Source organism: Cicer arietinum, chromosome 1 (genome assembly GCF_000331145.2).
Source record: "Cicer arietinum cultivar CDC Frontier isolate Library 1 chromosome 1, Cicar.CDCFrontier_v2.0, whole genome shotgun sequence".
NCBI lineage: Eukaryota > Viridiplantae > Streptophyta > Magnoliopsida > Fabales > Fabaceae > Cicer > Cicer arietinum.
In genome coordinates, this window is record NC_021160.2 from 39,898,910 (window position 1) to 39,917,638 (window position 18,729).

The window sequence follows — 18,729 nt, forward strand, 5'->3', positions numbered from 1 at the left end:
AATAAGTCTATTCCATGAAGTACATTAAGTCATACTTTGAAGGACAAAGGCAATGCTGCAAAGGCTTCTATAAACAGAATCTGAATCTAAATTCAAACATAACACTCGATCACAACAACTTACAATATTCATTAAAAGTAAATTAATCTCAAAGCAGCAAGCACAAACACTGAGTTAGAAAAATTTGAGAGCTTATTTTACAAACACACACTAGTTAGAGAGAAAATTCAAAAACTCACAATAATTCTTTCTTTGTAACCAATCCTAATGTCTTCCTCAACGCCTTGACGACACTAAGCTGAAAGTTGAGAAGACTTGTTAGAATATGTAAACTCAGTTCGGTAGTGGCTGCCCTTTCCTCAACAACTTGATGGTACAAAGTTGGAGGTGAGAAGATTAGACACAATCATTGTGACTATCCAAGAGTTCAAGTGTAAGTTCTAATCATATTGGATTAAAGCCTTCAAAGGAAGGGACTGGGAGTAACTACTAGGTTACTAGTGAACCATGATAAAATTGCGGAGTCATTTATTTGATCACTTTAGTTTTAAGCCATTCGAAATATTTACAAAAACTGTAAACACAATTCAAACTCCCCTTTCTTGTGTTTCTTGACCAACAGAAAATCCTTTGATGCCTATAAACTTATAGGTCATCATACAATAGAAGCATGTGTCAAATTTAGTTGACACGTTGCATATCTGTAGGATGGTTAGATACCTTACAATTGAAGCGATCGAGATGATGAAGGAGGGAACCTGTGCATATAATTGTGTGCAACAAATTATTGATCGTACACATGATTTATTTTTATATCATAGGTGGAGACAGAACAAACATTAGGGATATAGTTACTCAATAATGTGGTATTCATGTACTAGAGAGTATTAGTTTTGTTGTAAATGTACACAATTTTTAATATTTTAATGGGTTATAATATTTTAATTAAGTGAAATTTAATAATTTGTGAAGTAAACAATGTCAATTATAAGGAATGGAGGTTTGAATTATAATTGCCCCTTTTAAAATATTTTTGTTTAAAACTTAAAATTCAACTCAAGATTGATCTTGGTTATAACGAAGATTGATCTTGGTTAGTAAAAAACAGCAATATCAATGTTATCAATATAAACTCTAATTGTAATGCATAAAATAAATAGAGATAGAGAGATCACACAAGGATATATCCTGGTTCACCCAAACCGGGTTACGTCCAGTCCTCACAACCGTGAGATTTTTCACTAAGTGTTCAAATCAAGATCGTTCTTGGTTTTCATTGATCAATCTTGATCTTTACACGGTTTCTACCTTTCTACCTAGAAAGGATTTTTCACAGGTTTACCTTACACTATTTCAGAAAGGATTTTGCAAGATACCTTTTAGAACCTAAAAGTATTTTTACACACTACTCAAGCTATGTTATCAAAAATAGCCTTGAGTTACAAAGTGATGATTTTAAGAGTATTAGAATCTTAGTATTGCTCAACTCTTGTTTGAGAAATAGATTCTGTAAATAGAACTCAGTTGTGATTGATTCTAACACAACACAAAGATTAAAAACAACAAGCTTTAAGAATGATATTGAGATGCTTGAGTATGATTGAAATGATTGATCTTTGCTTGGTACTTTGAGTTGTGTTTTGTTCTTCAACTTGCAGCTGCATTTAAAGACTCCAAGAAGGCTTAGGACATCTCATGTGGCCGTTGGAAAGGGACCACCTGTCATGAAAGAGTTGTTGAATAAAATCTGTCATAAATTAAGATTGATCAGTTGTATCAAAAGATCGATCCAGGATTGATCTTTTGGTTTGTGATGAACTAGCATTGTACTCTATGATTTGTGTCAGTATGTCAGCCTTGAGTACATGTTTTTCAGTTATGTGTGCAGACTTTTGGATAGTTCAAATCAGTAGTGTACTTTACTACTTGTAGTCTTGTACTTGCATTTGCTTTATAAGAAGAATAATCTTTGTGATATGCCTTTATTGAAGCATGTCTTTGATTCTTCAAATTCTGGAACAAATGTGACTTGGATTGATCTTTTGCTGATTCTATATGAGAATATAAGATGAATATTGTTTCCAGGATTGATCTTTTTCAAGGAAACTGATTCTCCTTACGACGATCGTTCTTTGTTTCTTAGCAGAAGATAAAGATCAATCTTTGTCTTTAAAAGATCAATCTTCGTTCTTTCAGACTGTTTAAAGATCAATCTTCAGAACTGTTTTCTTTGATTTGATTTGTGATTTTTGATACCTATCTTGTTTAACACACTCAAATGTACATGTTAAATACCAAAGCACTTAGAATCATAATTAGAATTCTTAATTAACTTTTTGTTTGTTTTCATCAAAATATTAAATTGAGATTTTGTCTCAACATTTTGTTTATAGAATTATAATATTTTTTTTGTTATTTTCTTTGAATTGTGACTATGTATACGGTATTCTTGTTAAATACTGAAGCTTATGTTTTCTAGAATAAAAATTGTTTATGTGTGTAAATTGCTTATTTAAAAGATGGGACTAGTATCAGATCTTTTGATTTGGTAGTGTATTATTCTATAAAATACATTACCAAATTATAAGATTTGATTGTACATTTTTTTTTATAAAATACGCTACCAGATCACATTATCTTGTTAAAAGAATTTAAATTAAAAATAACATAAATAAACAAAACATAATATAGCACAATTCTAACACTACATAATTTAAATTAAAAATAACAACTTATATTAACTAAACCAATGATATCTTAAACTGGAAAGCTTAGCGTACAACTTGATCAAACATTTGTCTGTGTAAACATCGTTAACTATGAACATGGATCTTACATTTGTATCATTCTTAAGATGCATCCAATCATAACGAATAATGCCTTCTTGGTTGTTATCTTTGAGTGTGATGTAAGAACAACAATATGATATACTAATCACTTTTGTAGTTGTGTCACCCTCTAATCTAAATATGTAGCTAAGATAGCTCTTTGGTTATGACAAAGTATCGTCGTTACAAATTTTAAATTTTATTGGATATTTTAAATGTTCGTAATAAACTTTAGTTTGTTTTTGAACCTTGTCTGAAATTATAAGAAGGGAAATGAAGTTTAAGAGCTATGTTGACCCAGAATATTCGTATTTATATAAGTATCTATATAATATTGATATCACAAATTATGATTAAATATAGACCACACAAATTTATAAAGTGTGCAGAGACAACTACCAGATCCCATGAGCCGTAGTTATTTTAACTTGTGAAAAAACACTCCAGTATACTACCGAATGCGTGAATCCGGTAGGTATTTTAAATGGGAAAAAACAATTCAGTATGGACAGATAAAATATTTCTCGAGTCTGGCCCTAAACGGGTTGCAGACTGGAAACCTGCATATTTTTAGAATATTTTATTTTTATTTTCTTTGGGACTCTTTTAATTTAAAAATTTTCTTTCATGTCCATTTAAAAAATATTATGGTATACACTTTACACATTAAGTATGAATCAATGTGAATGAGTGTGAATTGTAAATCGATATTCAGCTCAAGAAGACAAGTGCAACTAAAATGTGATATTTTCTGAATTCATCTATGTAATTGAAGATATCCTAGATCATTGAAAATACCCAATAAAATAACACCCAAACTAAGTTCGGATTTTCAAACTAACACAAACTCAATTCAAAATTTTCAAAACAACACACAAATTGAAATAAATTCAAATTGTCCAAAAAAACTTAGAGATATTATATAGCATAATACAAATGAACTTTGATTTGTTTAAAATAAGTCAAACTCAAATCAAATTCAAATAGTGTTAAATATTTCTTACATGACTCTGAAACCAAAACAATACACATGCATTAATATAATATGTCCCTAAGAATAACATTGTTAATTTATGTGGAGTGCCCTCATTTTTCATGTATAGGTAGTCTTCTGGAAGTGGATTAGCCCCATAATGTTGGGTATTGAGACACAAACCTCTGTATACCACTGGTCAATTGAAGAAGGTAGGATAATGATGATTATCTACTTGTACTTAACATTTTTATTGGTATTACATATTTCGGTTTACACATTCTTAATGTGCTTGTAGCCCGTCTGTAAATTTTTTACTAATATATGATCTCTGATTACCGTAACTTGTAGGTGATTCTGAACCTGTTAAGATGTTTGAGAGAACAGCGGCTTTGGCAAACAACCAGATAATCAATTATCGATGCGATCCTACGGAAATTTTTTTGGTCTTATTGGTATTGCTCCTGGTTCCCCCGAGGTATATCTCTGCTTCCTGTCATTGTTGGCTATCATAGGGAAACCCATTTCAAATTTTCAACTATAATTAGCTTTTTCATTCAGACCATATGTGCTTATCTTCACCTCTGTTTCAGCCACATTTATTGTGTATAATTATATAGACAGTTATGTTCATTCAACTGTGATCTTAGCAAGCCTAATCTATTTGGTTTATTTCTTTATATTATTTTGCATTATAGAGGCTACAATTGGTTAAAGGGAACATGCGACTTTTCTCTGTGGATCAGCAGCGTAGTCAGGCTCTCGTAGCTCATGCTGCATCATTTGCCCAATTCAAAGTGCGTTTTCTTATGATTCTGTGTTCATCTTCATATAATTAAGTTATTTATAGATATTACCTGAATAATTGAATAATAAGAAAATCCTATAACTAGAGGTGCAGGTGATTTCATGGTATCTATAAATCACCTCCATCCTATATTTATAGATGAATATATAGATCACTATGCTATTATGTGTTGGGCAAATTTTGATTTTGGACAGGTTCCTGGGAATGAAAATCCTTCTGTTTTGATTTCTTTTGCCTAAAAAACACTTAACGCTGGTCAAATTATATCTAACTTGCAACTGGGTGGGCAGCCAGGTCTGCATATTCTTACCTTATTCACATCTATCTCTCATACCTTTATTTTATTGGCAATATGACTTCAAGATAAATCTATATTTTAATGCCAACCCAGTTGTCCTATCTCGAGTTTCCAAATTTAATGTTTCTGGTAAATCTAAAAAGTAAATTGGTTATTTACATCAAGATGTATTTATCATGGTTGATCTATAACTAGAGGTGGAGGTGATCATATCAGTGGCAAGAATGGCCCTTTTATATAATGTCCCCACAGACTACAATGGTAACTCAGAACATAACAATTTCATAAACTTCATTTGCGGACAGTGTCGTCGATGGTGGCGGAAGGCCAAAAATCCACGATATAAACATGCCATCGAGGCCCATGGCGCCTATGTGGCCCACAGTTACACACACCTTTCGCCGTATAAAATAACCCCTCCTACTCTCTCTCATCACACCACAGTTCCACACACTTCTATATTTACTTTTAAACAAACGTCGTTTAATAGTTTTACTTTTAAGTTTCCTACCGTCTTGGCTGCCACTGAATGGAGCCCACAATTACACTGCTGTACATAATGCTATTTTGGTCTTTGTTGAACTAAAAATCAATCCCTCCTACTCTTTCTCATCACACCACAATCAAGAAAAGCGTTCTTTTTATCTCTTTCAAGTCTCTCGAATCCGATTTCAGTATCAAGAAATTGTTTTTCTCTTGTTCTCATACGTCTCTCGAATCCGATTACAATGTCGAAGCCAAATCAAGAACCTCCATCGATTTTGATCAGAGAAGTATGGGCGTCCAATTTAGCATACGAGTTTTATCTGATTCGTGAAGCTATTGGTAGGTATCCTTTCGTATCAATGGATACTGAATTTCCTGGAGTTATTCATTTCTCTGCCGTTGACGCCACTATCCCTTTTCACCGCCGCCAACTTCAACCGGCTGATTGCTATAAATACTTGAAAGATTTGAAACTCATTCAAGTCGGCCTCACTCTAACTGACGCTGAAGGTAATCTCCCTCAGTTTGGAAGTAACAAAGCTTATGTATGGCAATTCAATTTCTGCGATTTTGACATAGAACGTGATCTTTGTAATCCTGCTTGTTGAGCTGCTCCGCCGTCAAGGGATTGATTTCAATCGCAATATTTCTCACGGGATAGATTCTGCTCGTTTCGGTGAAATGTTGATTACGTCTGGACTCGTGTTCAACAAATCCGTTGTTTGGGTTACATTCCAGTGCATATGATTTTGGATATTTGGTGAAGACGTTGACTCGACAGAATTTACCCGACAAATTGGAAGATTTTCTGTACGTTTTAAGGAATTTTTTCGGAGACAATGTTTATGATATTAAACATATAATTCGGTTCTACAATGCTTTGTACGGTGGTCTTGAGCGAGTAGCTACTACATTGAACGTGGGTCGGGCGGTTGGAGAGTCTCATCTGCATCTAAAAAGAATGAATGATCTCTACTTTGGCAACAATGAAGTTCACAAACATGCCGGTGTTTTATTTGGGCTAGAGATTACAGTTTAGAGAAACTCAAATATAAATTGTAAAATTTAGAGAAACTAACAAACATAAATTGTAAAAATATGTATTATATGACAATATTATTCTTTTGATTCTTTTATTTTTTTTATATTTATTGTCATTTTTTATGCAAGTTTCTTTTGATATTTTATTTAGTTTTAAAACGATAATTGTGGATAGTTTTCTCCTTGAAAATTTATTTCCAATTTGAAATGAGGGAGTTGAAATTGGTACAATTGAGTTTTATGTTGTAAATGATAGACTATTTTAAATATACTGTGATTTGCAGAAAAATTATTTTATCTTCACTGAGACCTGTTTAAATTAAATAAGTTGGATTGAAATTGGAATTGTTCAGTGATAATAGAAAGTAAAAAATTGAACTTAGTTGTAGTTTACATTTTTAAGATGTATATTTCCAAGCCAAAGACCGTATAAGATCTGCAATATTTTGAACGTAAGTATTGTTAACTTTAAGTGTAGCATTGAAGTTTTGTTATGAGAATTGCAATATTTTGCTTATAATAATAATCAGAAGAATAAAATCTAAAACAACACTATAATAATAACGACTATTACTAAACAACTACACTTTGATAACACAAACTTGTGGTATGTTCGGATGAAGGATTTTGAAGTTAAGGGTATGACTTATTTTTTAAACTTACTAAGCCGTAATATATTTATAAAAAAAAAATTAAGTACAACTAAAATATTACATTTAATATGCTATTCTTGCAATTTATTTTAAAATCTCAAATATATACCAAAATGTATTTCTATACTCTAAAATGCATCCTTGATCATAAGCTTTTTTCATTCCATCCAATAAACAAACTAATTAAATTGAGAGTAATTTTTTTTTCTCTCTCATTTTCTTCTTCTGATTTCAACTTAAATAATAACAATGTGTAAGTAGAATTTCGAAAAACCTGATCTAAACCCAATTTTATCGAGGAAGTTTGAGCGTGAAATTTAGAGTATGAATTTGATATGCTGAGTTGTTCATGACTATCTTTTCATCTCAATCGATATTGAGTTTTCTAGAGTTATTCATTTACCAAAGTGGAGAACACCAAATCATACCACTACACTAAACTTCAATCCCTACAAATATATCAAGGTACCAACAATTGCGCAACAACGTCAATTCAATCTATTTTGATGAAATGTTGTTGACGTTCGGACTACTCTTTAATAAATCAGTTGTTTGGTTGACATAATACAAGTAAGGCTATTGGAAAATCTCATTAAGCTGACTCTTATATTAATCTTTGACACCAATTTAGATGAGAAAGAAAAGACTAAAATTTTCTTATAAAAAATCTTAGTACGAAATATTTAAGTGAAACAAATGTAATTTTAGGAATTAAAATCGTAAGAAATGATGTAAATATTAATTTAAAATACAGTATACATCCCATTTTAACCTTTTAAGTCTATAATGTAAAAAATTTTAAACTATTAAATTATTAATTTAAAATATCAAATATATATTTTAAAATAGTTAAAATTTCAAAATTACACATTAATTTTTATCTAATCCAACAAATCAACGGATATTTTTTGTAAAAATAGAAAAAAAATAACAGATATTTCATGTACAATCTTTATCTAGAGCATAGCAAACTATATCAAATCATATTTTACCAAAAATATTTTAGAATGATTAAATACCTGATTTATTACATAAAATTGCGAAAACATTTCTAGAATTCTTTGTAAACTTGTACTATGAATTGATATTTATATAATATTTAGCAGTTTCTAAAAAGAATTTCAAAAACATTTAAATTATGTCAATTTAGTTTTTTTACATAATATGTCAATTTAATTTGGTTCTTATCGGTTTTGCTTCTTTTGAATTGTACACAGTAATTTAAAAAAAAAAAAAACTGATATAGATTTACATACGTAACAAAAAGTAATCATGTCTTTAAAAATTAGTTTTTTTTTTTAATTATTATTTCAAAGAATTTAGTACAAAATTCACACACATTAAATATATTTGAACTTGTTCTTCAACATATCAAATTTTTCTATCAATTTAAAAATAAAATTAAGATTATAGTGAGATTTGAAAATCAAATATTGAAATTTTATTTATTTTTTCCTAGCACAAAAAATTATCCTTGTATTTATTTGTTTAAATTTTAGTTCTTTTAATTAAGAATTTTATTGGTTACCAAACCATTGTTGCATTGTTGTATGCCTAAAAAAAGTTCAACATCTTTAACTTTAATTTGGTAAGATATTAATTAAATCCGTAATGTATTAAATGTCCTACCTTGGAATCTAAACTCAACAAAATACCAGAGTCTTCACCTGAAACAATTGCAGAAAGTAAAGAAAGTTTTAGAGGCATGGAGGTGGATTCATCAAGTAGAAAACAAAAGAATCATGCATATGGAGAGGAAGAAGACATATTCACTTTTTTTTCTTTCTTTCTGGGCAATTATACACAAAAAAATAGTTGCAAGAAGATTTCAATAAATGATAATATTGAACCAACTTAGTTCTCAATTTTCTATAACTCAAGCTTGTTCTAGCACCTTATGTGAAAGAATGCAAATGCACAACATAGAAGCAAAGTGCTTGAATCAAACAAAGCAAGAGTAGAATCAATAGAAAATTGAAAAATAAAAATCCCATATAGGTAAGTTGTAAGTTTCAGCAAGCAACGTTTTTTTTATTTTGTGTCAATTTATATATATATTATGTATTGAGGATCATGTTTATTGTTAGTGTGGGAGAATAAATATATTTTGACGTTTGACCTCTTGGAGTGTTTGTGATGACATCTTTGCTAGCTTGTTTTACTTGAATTATGTGTTTGAAGTTTATTCTACAATACCACTACTGTGTTTGGTTTTTGAGCAAAATTTAGTGATGAACATATTGTTAGGGATACATTGAAACTTTGAAACTATGCTTGCTAGGATAAATATGTTCCTTAGGTGTGTTGAGATGAACCAAATTAAAATAATTAAATATAATTTGAAGTAAACTAAATCATTAACATATGACAACTAAGAAATAAAAACTTTACGAACAAATGACATGAAAAAGAAGGATTTGACAACTTGGTCTAAAGAATTAAAACTATAATCAAATATCATTCACTAATTAGTTTGAGAGTTAGTCACACAAATGTGAGGTGAATTGTTGTTTCACTAAGTAATTTGAAGATTACTCGCACTAATAGTCAAGGAAAAGGTATAATGATAAATAAATAAATAACTACATTCTATAACATAAGTGCAAAACTTTGTTCATCGAGACATTTAAGAAGATTTTTATATTTATTTTTTGTTTTGTATCTCATTATTATGTCGTGAAGTTTGTGTATCATTTAAAAAGATATTGATTTAATCTTTATTTTTAATTGTTCATTTTTTCTTCTACTTGTGATGTTTAATATGGTGGTCTTAATAAGAAAAATTACCAGATATTTTTGATCAAATACCGTATAGATTAAGATTTTTAATTATTTTCATTTTTAAGCTTTTGTTGCCAAATAATTTATATTTAATTAATTTCTTGTTGAAAGAAAATCAATTTTTTTGGGGAAGATTTTCTTAATATTCTAAATTTGTTGTAAAAAATAATTCAAAATTTAAAAAAGCATACATGAGTTAAATTAACTATAGACATATCTGCTAAACAGACTAAAAGTTAAAGAATTTTTTTTAAAGGACTATTTAAAACAAAGATATATACATATATGAACTAAAAACATATTTAATTCATAAATATATATACTTTTTATATAAATTAATTACACATATGTTTCTATCAATTTTTAATATAATAAAATTTATCTTTTTAATAACGCAATTTTTTTTAATATGTTTATAAAACTCTCTTTAAAGAAATTACGAGATATTCTTTTATAACAAAAGAAAAATAAACAATTGAATTAGATAGCAATAAAACTTAATCAAATATGTTTTCTCTTAAGTGTAATTAATTTTTTTTAAATCATCTGTCTCGAAGGAGAATGATGCTTTAGTAATCTAGAGTTTGATCGTTAGGTAAGTAAAATATGATCAATAACTATTTTAGTAGATTCTTATTCTCTGAACGATTCACCTTAATGAAACTCATTAATCATTTGAACTCAATAATTTAGTTAGTGCCTTAAATTTTATTTCATTGATTTAAATGTAATGTAATTAATTATATGAAATAATAGTTTCAAAATGTCACAATTTTTTTTAAATAACTAATTCAAAAGTAAGATATAATTATTTATAATATATATAAGTTCAACTAAATATTTTATATCAATAATATTTTTTATATACTAAATATTTCTTTTTTTAAACAATGATAAATTAAATCAAATATTTTTTTACAAACTCAAATTTATGAGTAAAAACAAACAAAATCATATAAATGAATAAATTAAAGAAAAAATAAATTCTTATTATTTTTGGGTAACAAATATTCTTATTGAGTTATATTGAATTTGATTAGGGGTGTTTATGATGCAAAAACTTTACTGCGTTGGACCACATTAATGATTTGATTCAATTTTTGAAAATTAATTTCGAATCAAGTTCAGTGCATTTTTGAACCGGTTTGAAGCTGATTTCTAAATATCAACCACTTTAAAGTTAAAATCGATTTTAATCAAGTTCTTGGGGAAAAGAATTTTGAAAATTCTTTTGACAAAAAATTATGATTACTTTTCGAAAATATGTTTAGGAAAAATAATTTCAAATTTTTTTTGACAAAAGTTTTTTTATATTTTAAGAAATTGTTTTTGAAAAAAATAGATATAAAAAAGTTTTCAATTATTTTCCTAGAAAAAAATGATTTAATTTTTTTTGATAAAAAAATTTTATGTAATTTTTTTGAGAAAAATAAATTTCAAAAATTTTCTAAAAAAGAAATCTTAATTGAGTTTAATTTTTTTTTTTAAATGTTAAATTGATTTTTGCATTAATTTGGTTAACTGATTTGTTTTCAATATTTATTTCAATTTATGAGCATTTTAATTGATTTGATTTTTTTGGGTGCGGTGCAAATCCAATTTATCAATATGATCCACTTTATCACTTATATGTGATCCACTTGATCACTTATATTCACACTATTATAAAGTCAATGTACTTACACTATTATAAGTATGTATACTCTAACAATCAAGCATCCTAAAAAAAAACATGTCAATAACTAAAAAAAAAACAATAAATTATTAACGAACGTTCTTTTCACACCCAAATACCAATAATAATTTCCTCAACTATAAATTAAAACTTGATTTAGATCATAACCTCTTCTCATCTCATACTAATCGAATCTTTTTAGAGTTTTTTTCTTTCTCTTTTTCAATCTTCTCGTGATTTCAACTTTAAGAATTTTATACTGTGCAAATCGAATTTTGAAGAACATCATCCAAATCCAATTTTGATATGAGAAGTTTGATTTTATTTGTTCACGACAATTTTTTTGTCTCAGTGGATACAATTTATCAAGTTATTTCAACACCAAATTACACCTCCACCGTAACTTGAACCCGCCCATTATTAGAATATATCAAGGCTAAAATGGATTCTCTCAGACTTATCCAAGTTAGTCTTACTTTAACCTACAACCAAGGTAAGCTACCTCAATTAATGATAATTGTTAATATGGAAATTCAATTTACATTTTGTTGATCTGCTCCACCGTAAGGGCTTAATTTTGAACATAATGTTATCCACGACGTCAATTCATTATATTTTGGGGAAATATTGTTGATGTTCGAACTATTGCTTAATGAATTAGTTGTTTGACTGACATTTCAAAGTGCTTACGATTTCAGATATTTGGTGAATATTTTGATTCGACATAATTTATCCAATATGTTCGAGGGTTTTTTGAATTGTTTAAAGTTTTATTTCAAAAATAATGTTTTGATATCAAATATATGATGCGGTATTGCAATGCATTGTACGATGGACTCAAGTGGGTAGCAAATACACTAAATGTAAGTCAAATTATTGGAAAGTCTCATCCAATCAGAATAGATAGTTTGTTGACTAGACAAACATTTCAAAAGTTTGTAATGATGTGAATGTTTATTTTGGAGGAAAACTAAGGATTTGGCGAACATGATCTTTGAAGTTTGTACAAAAGGTATACAGGGAGTGGCCAAAGTTAGAGAAGACGTCTAATTTTAGAGTAAAAGACACACAATTTTGCACAATGAAAGTGTTTTTTTGCATTGCGACATGAACCTTAAAATGAGTCATTTGTACACAATTTTACACTTTGAAGATGCCATTTTCACACGATGATACTATCATTAAATTGTTATAGATTGCACATATAAACATGTCTCTGCACAATTGGCCTTGATAACGCATTGCAAAGGTTCACAAAAGTCGACAATGACTTTGGATTATCTCTACAATGGAAGGTTTTTAACCCACTTACATAATCATACAGTCTCCATTTTTTAACCAAACTAACATGTTATTTTTGTTTGTTGGGAAATACTTGACAACAAACTCTAGTTGCATTGAATATTGGAAAAAGAATTTTTTTAGTGTGATAGACTCGAGTATTAAGCGTGTTGAATATTCGTATCGATTCATTGATGATATTTTAAATAAACAAGAATCGGATACAGACTTATACAAGAAAACACAAAATTTAAAGTTATTTTGAAAAAGGGTTTTTATACTTGGGAAATTCATAAAGTCCAACAAAACCAACTTGCCCTCAAACAAGAACGACATTAGTTACTTGAGATAAACAAGACATTGATCAACATGAAACTCGAGATAAACATGTTATTCTTGCAAACTGACTAACACTAATAAGGTTCTGGTTAATGGTAGGCTCATGGGAAGATATTATGAAGATTAAGCAATATGTTTCATTTGAATGGAGGTTGCAAAGACCTAGAACTAGAGGGATGAATTCACAAACCTTTACCATTTCAATGAAGATCTAATGTAGACCTTCAAGGTAGATAACTATCAAATAATTTTTTGATCACATGTAACATTATAGAAGGCTTCTAATTCTAGAAACCAAGATCCATTAGTGATAGAAAAAGTGTTGTTAATCACAACACTTAGTCGTGTGAATTGAGCAGATGGATGTTGTGGTAGAGATCGAGTTATATGACAACTATATTATTCTTCAAGAGAAGTCTGAAATCCACAATAGTATTCAAAATCCACAATAGTATGACAACTATATTATCCTAAGAGACCATAGAAATCCACAATAGAAAATTGAAAATTATGAAAATTAGATGGATGGGGAGTATGAAATTATTGGTTGAAGTGAGGCCAACATGTAGACATGATAAGACTAAATTTGAAGCAAACTTAATACTTAGTATTCAAAATACTTAGATGATTAACTTTTATGTTTCTAAAGAGGAACACAACACATCTAAAGAAAAATTGATTTAGCCTAATTTGAGGCTCCATCAAAACGAACCCAACAACAAGAGTTGCATTATTCTTTACCTCTCATTCTTACATTAGCTTGAACATTTGAGTGTACCGCAAACTCACAAGAACCAGATTTTGCCGTAGCTATGCTTAAACAAACTACTCTAGTCATTACAAAAAAAGTTAATTGTGGCGGTTTTATAAAACAACCACTTTATATTGTGTAAAATGACACTTTTATGAAGTGAAGCGACATAATTTTTTTTACATTATGGCAATTTGAACCGTCGGTCTGTACTACTCACACTTAAAATAAATTAAAATAGTAAAAATATGAACACTATTTATGTTTTACACTTGTCATTTTTTCTCTCCCACATTTGTTTCAAACCCTAACCCACACACTTAGACTTTCACTGCTTGTCTAGCCCTTGGATTTGAATAACCAACTCTTCTACATGGCATGTTATGTTCACGAGGAGACAAAATAGAGAGCTTAGGAATTTTATACATATTTTCAACAAAATGTAAAGTGCCCATAAACCAATTTTTGTCAATCATTTTTTGTTTCTCTATATTATTAGTCTTTTAATCTTTTATATCTTTCATTTGTTTCCCTCATAGATTTTTCATCTTGGTTCTGTTTCAAGGTTAATTTCTATTCAATCTGTCTAATGTACACAATCATTCATATAATTTATTATGTGCTGATTTTTTGTCATTCTTATAATTTTTATAGTATGGGATAATGCCAAGGGCAACAAAACCATCCTCTTTCACAAGGTGCTGAAGTAAATGATCATAGTATCATCTTTGTGAAGGTGTACATGGAAGGCATTCCAATTGGAAGAAAACGCAATATACTTGTCCATGTTTAACACTACAATTCTCTGTAAAGTTCTTGTTAATGAATTCTCACGTATGTTCTAATTTTTTTTGATGCTTTTGTTGTGTTGTCTACTTATTGAGTATTTGAAACAGGGGAAGTGAGATGGATAAAGTGAAACCAAAGATATTCCATGTGTTAACTTATGAAGATGAAGAAGGGAATTGACTCATGGTTGGTGATGTTCATTAGGAGTAAGTTAATTAGAACTCTATTTCTGAAGAATAACAACATCTTATGTATGTTTTGTGCACTAATGTTCCTGCCCTTCTGGTGGGGGCCTTATATAGCTACTAATGTGGATGAAATATAATTCTTTACTTACATCTAAAGATCTAATTTTGTTTTTGTTATTGTTCAATTGAATTTGACTTTTGGGTACATCGACTTGTGACGAAAAAAAAAATTACAATAGGGAGTTTTGGTTTACCCTTTTAATAAGGAAGTTTTGTTTTCCTTTTCAATAAGGAGTCTTGTTTTCCCCCTTTCAATAAGGAGTTTTCGGGGCTATTGGAGACAATGAGATGTATAACTTGGAGTTATCGTGGACTTGAAAATCCAAAGACAGTTAGAGTGTTCAAAAAAATATTATCGTGGGCTTGGAAATTCACGGATAGTTAGAGTGTTCAAAAAGCTATAATGCGAGATAAAAATCTCACTTGTGTACTACTCTCATAAACTAAGAAAAAATATTTTGAGATGAATAAGTTTTCAAAATGTACGAAGTTTATCTAGGTTTGTTGTTGTTAAAGAGTGGTGGAAGAACATTCACCAAGATGTTCTGGTTGTTCTACTAAAGAACAATTGACAATATGGATCTTTTTGGAAGGACAACATGTTGTAAATTAATTGACATTTCTCACATGAGTTTTTCAATATTTAATGAGAAATTAAAAGTCAAGACTTGAAAGCCTACATGCAAAAAAACATGCAGATTGATCTCCAGATATTTGCGAAACATTATGGTTGTCTTAAATAAAAGACAAGAGACAAATGAATCAATTTTAGGATCATTTAAAGCCTGTTCTAGATTGATATAATTCACACATGGGCCACCCAAACACAAATTAAACCTCAAGAACTCAAATAATGAATGTCCACTTGCAAAAAACACATGCAGGTTGATGTACAAAATGATATCTAGATTAATTGAGTTGAGTGGAAAGACAACGAGGACACGAGTACATTGTGTTTGTATTGTTATGCAAAAAAACCTTGCATGCTTATGAGTTAGAATACTACCAATTGACATGTGATAACTTATATTCACACCCATTCATGTTTTCCATCAGAATCGAAAACAAGAACATTTTGGGTTGATCAAGAACATTCTAGACATAATTACACTACACTTAACGAGATTAGTTTAGAAGATTGTTGGCCCCTTGGGAAGTGTGTCCAATGACTATATTTAGTTTTAACAAAATATTCAGCCTCTCATCATGTATAAATTGAAGATCAATTGGAAGATGAATGTAATAGTTCAATTTTGCAATCTACCAACACTATTTCAAGTAAGAACAAGTCAAAAATTCTTCAAACAAACTCCAACACACTTCACTATATTTGTAGATCATCATTTATTGAGTTTGTCTTCATTTATTTCAAACAAAGAGATAGGAATTATTAGATCTCAAATACTTTATATCATTCTCATTGAAATTAACTCAAGTCTATCTTTTATGTTAGATTGTGTTTGTAAAAATCCTTTCTAGATTAAAAATTGATTGTAAAAATCATTTCAAGATTGAAAGACAACTATAAATATCATTTCGATGTTTAAAGGTGAAGATTTTAATTGATCAAGGCGTGATCAAGAGAAAATGTGTGAAGTAGAACGTTCTGATTTTGAAGCACAAAGTGAAAATTTCACGGTTGTGAGGACTGAGCTAGTCCAAGTTGGGTGAACTAATATACTTTTTGTGTGTGATCTTTCTATCTATTATCTTTAATTATTTGCACACATAAATTACACTTCACTATTATTATTTTCTTTTACCACTTCTTAACTTCATATAAATTGTCTAAAGCGTTCTAGTTAGTTAAGATATTACTTATCAACTTTTGATTACCAAGTTTAATCTTGAGTAAAACACCTATTAAAGTGCATAAATTAAATTTTAAAAGAGTCACAATTCAAATCCCATTTCTTGTGACTGTTCATTCCACTTCAGTAAGAAGTGCTTGGGAGATGGCAAGAGAGTCCGTGTCTTATAAAATTAGTTGTTGTGTGAATAATCTTTCTAATTGGGTTGGTAATGTTCTCAACCAAATAAAAATTGCTCAAAAGAAGTTGAACGATCTTAATAAACATTCATGCCAGGAGGGAATAATTTTAGAAATTAGAAGAATGAAGGCTAGATTGGATAATTTGATGGAGAATGAGAAGATTTGGTGTGCTCAGAGGTCTCGTCTTTGTGATTAAAGCATGAAGATAAAAATACAAAAAAAAAAAAAAAATTCATCAAAAAGCTTCTCAGAGAAAATTTAGAAATTGAGCGGATTATATCTAAGATGATCGTGGGAAAAAATTGATGATGATGATGAATAATAATTTCTTTCAGATCGTTTCTCTATTAGTCGTTTTGAAAGAATTTTTGAAGCTGTAAAAGTGATCAAAGATAGATTGTCAAATTTGATGTGTAACATATTGGAAGCATAGTTCATAAAAAATGAAGTTTTTTTTGTTGCTAAAAATTTAAAGTCTTGTGCTGCCCTAGGTCCTGAAGGAATGTCAACTTTATTTTGTCAACAATTTTGGAGTATAATAGGTAAGGATGTGACTTCTCTTGTTTTGGAGATTTTCAATGGTGGTGGAAATTCAAGTAGCATTAATTATACTGATATTTGTCTCATTCCAAAAAAGAAAAAGAAAAAGTCAAAAGTGTCAAGTGATTTTATACCTATTTCTCTTTGCAATGTCGTTTTTAAAATAATTACAAAAATAATTGCAAATAGGCTGAAGTTAATTCTCCCTGATATAATTGGAAAAATTCAAAGGACTTCTGTGTCAAGACATTTAATCACTGATAATCCCTTACTAGCTTTTGAATTTTTTCATTATACGAGAAAAAAATAAATTAAATGCATAAATGGGTGTGTCAACCTAAAGTTGAAGCATATGTTCGTGTTGAGTGAAATTTTCTTATTTAGGTTTTGCAATCTTAAAGGCATATGTTCATATTGAGTGGATTTTTTATTTATTTAGGTTTTTCAGTCTATTAATTTTTCTGAAAAAATGATAGAGCTTGATTTTTAATTGTATTTCTACAATGTCTTTTTTTGTTTTGTTTAATGTAAGTTCTTATTATAAGTTTTGTCCTCAACGAGGTCTTTGCTAAGGGGAACTTTTATCTCCTTATCTTTTTATCCTATGTGCTTGGCTATCTTCTGGACTTATAAATAAGACACAAAAAGATAAGGTCCTTCAAGGAATTCAAATTACTAGAGGGGATTCAATTTTTTTTGTAGAGATTATTTTCAAGATGATCAGACCATTCAAATATTGTTTAATACTTAACAATTTGCTTCATGTCAACCTATCAACTTGAGTAAATCATAAATCTTTTTATGTCGAAATGTATCTGATGATCGTAAAATCTTGTTCCATGGTTGGATACAAACTAAGGTTTCAAATGTGATTGTGACGTTCAACGATAATCAACAATCTCCCACCTATGTTGATTCTATAATTGAATATTGTATTAATTTTAATGTTTGCTTTCATAGTTTTATTTTTTTACATGTTAGACGTGAGACCAACTAAACTGCCCATTATTTAGTTAAATATGCATGCTCTTTATAATCCAAATAATGTGTAGATTGAAGAGATTTTACTTTTTGTTTTTGTTGTCTTGACTTTTGATTTGTTGTCTGACTTTTTTTAATGAAATTATTTTTTACATCAAAACTAAAAAAAATTTAATCAATATGAGTGCTTAATTATTTTTCTATGATAATATTAACAATATTATTAATATTTTATAATCTCCATTACTAATTAAATATTAACCA

General features: G+C 29.1%; 2 long non-coding RNA genes and 1 pseudogene across 3 annotated transcripts; all 3 read left to right on the forward strand.

Moving 5' to 3' along the window:
• The first annotated feature begins 4,152 nt into the window (after nucleotides 1-4,152).
• Nucleotides 4,153-5,104, forward strand: LOC101491491 (uncharacterized). Its single transcript, XR_012163021.1, has 3 exons — nucleotides 4,153-4,279; nucleotides 4,500-4,598; nucleotides 4,804-5,104. It is a non-coding gene; the product is annotated as an uncharacterized lncRNA (long non-coding RNA).
• Nucleotides 5,105-5,113: 9 nt separating this feature from the next.
• The window catches only part of LOC101510373 (uncharacterized), a 67,186-nt pseudogene continuing 53,570 nt past the window's right edge, over nucleotides 5,114-18,729 (forward strand).
• Nucleotides 14,113-15,096, forward strand: LOC105851338 (uncharacterized). Of its 2 annotated transcripts, XR_012163020.1 has the most exons (3): nucleotides 14,228-14,356; nucleotides 14,569-14,721; nucleotides 14,811-15,063. It is a non-coding gene; the product is annotated as an uncharacterized lncRNA (long non-coding RNA). The 2 variants fall into 2 exon arrangements; XR_003470901.2 differs by having other exon boundaries at nucleotides 14,113-14,356; nucleotides 14,569-15,096.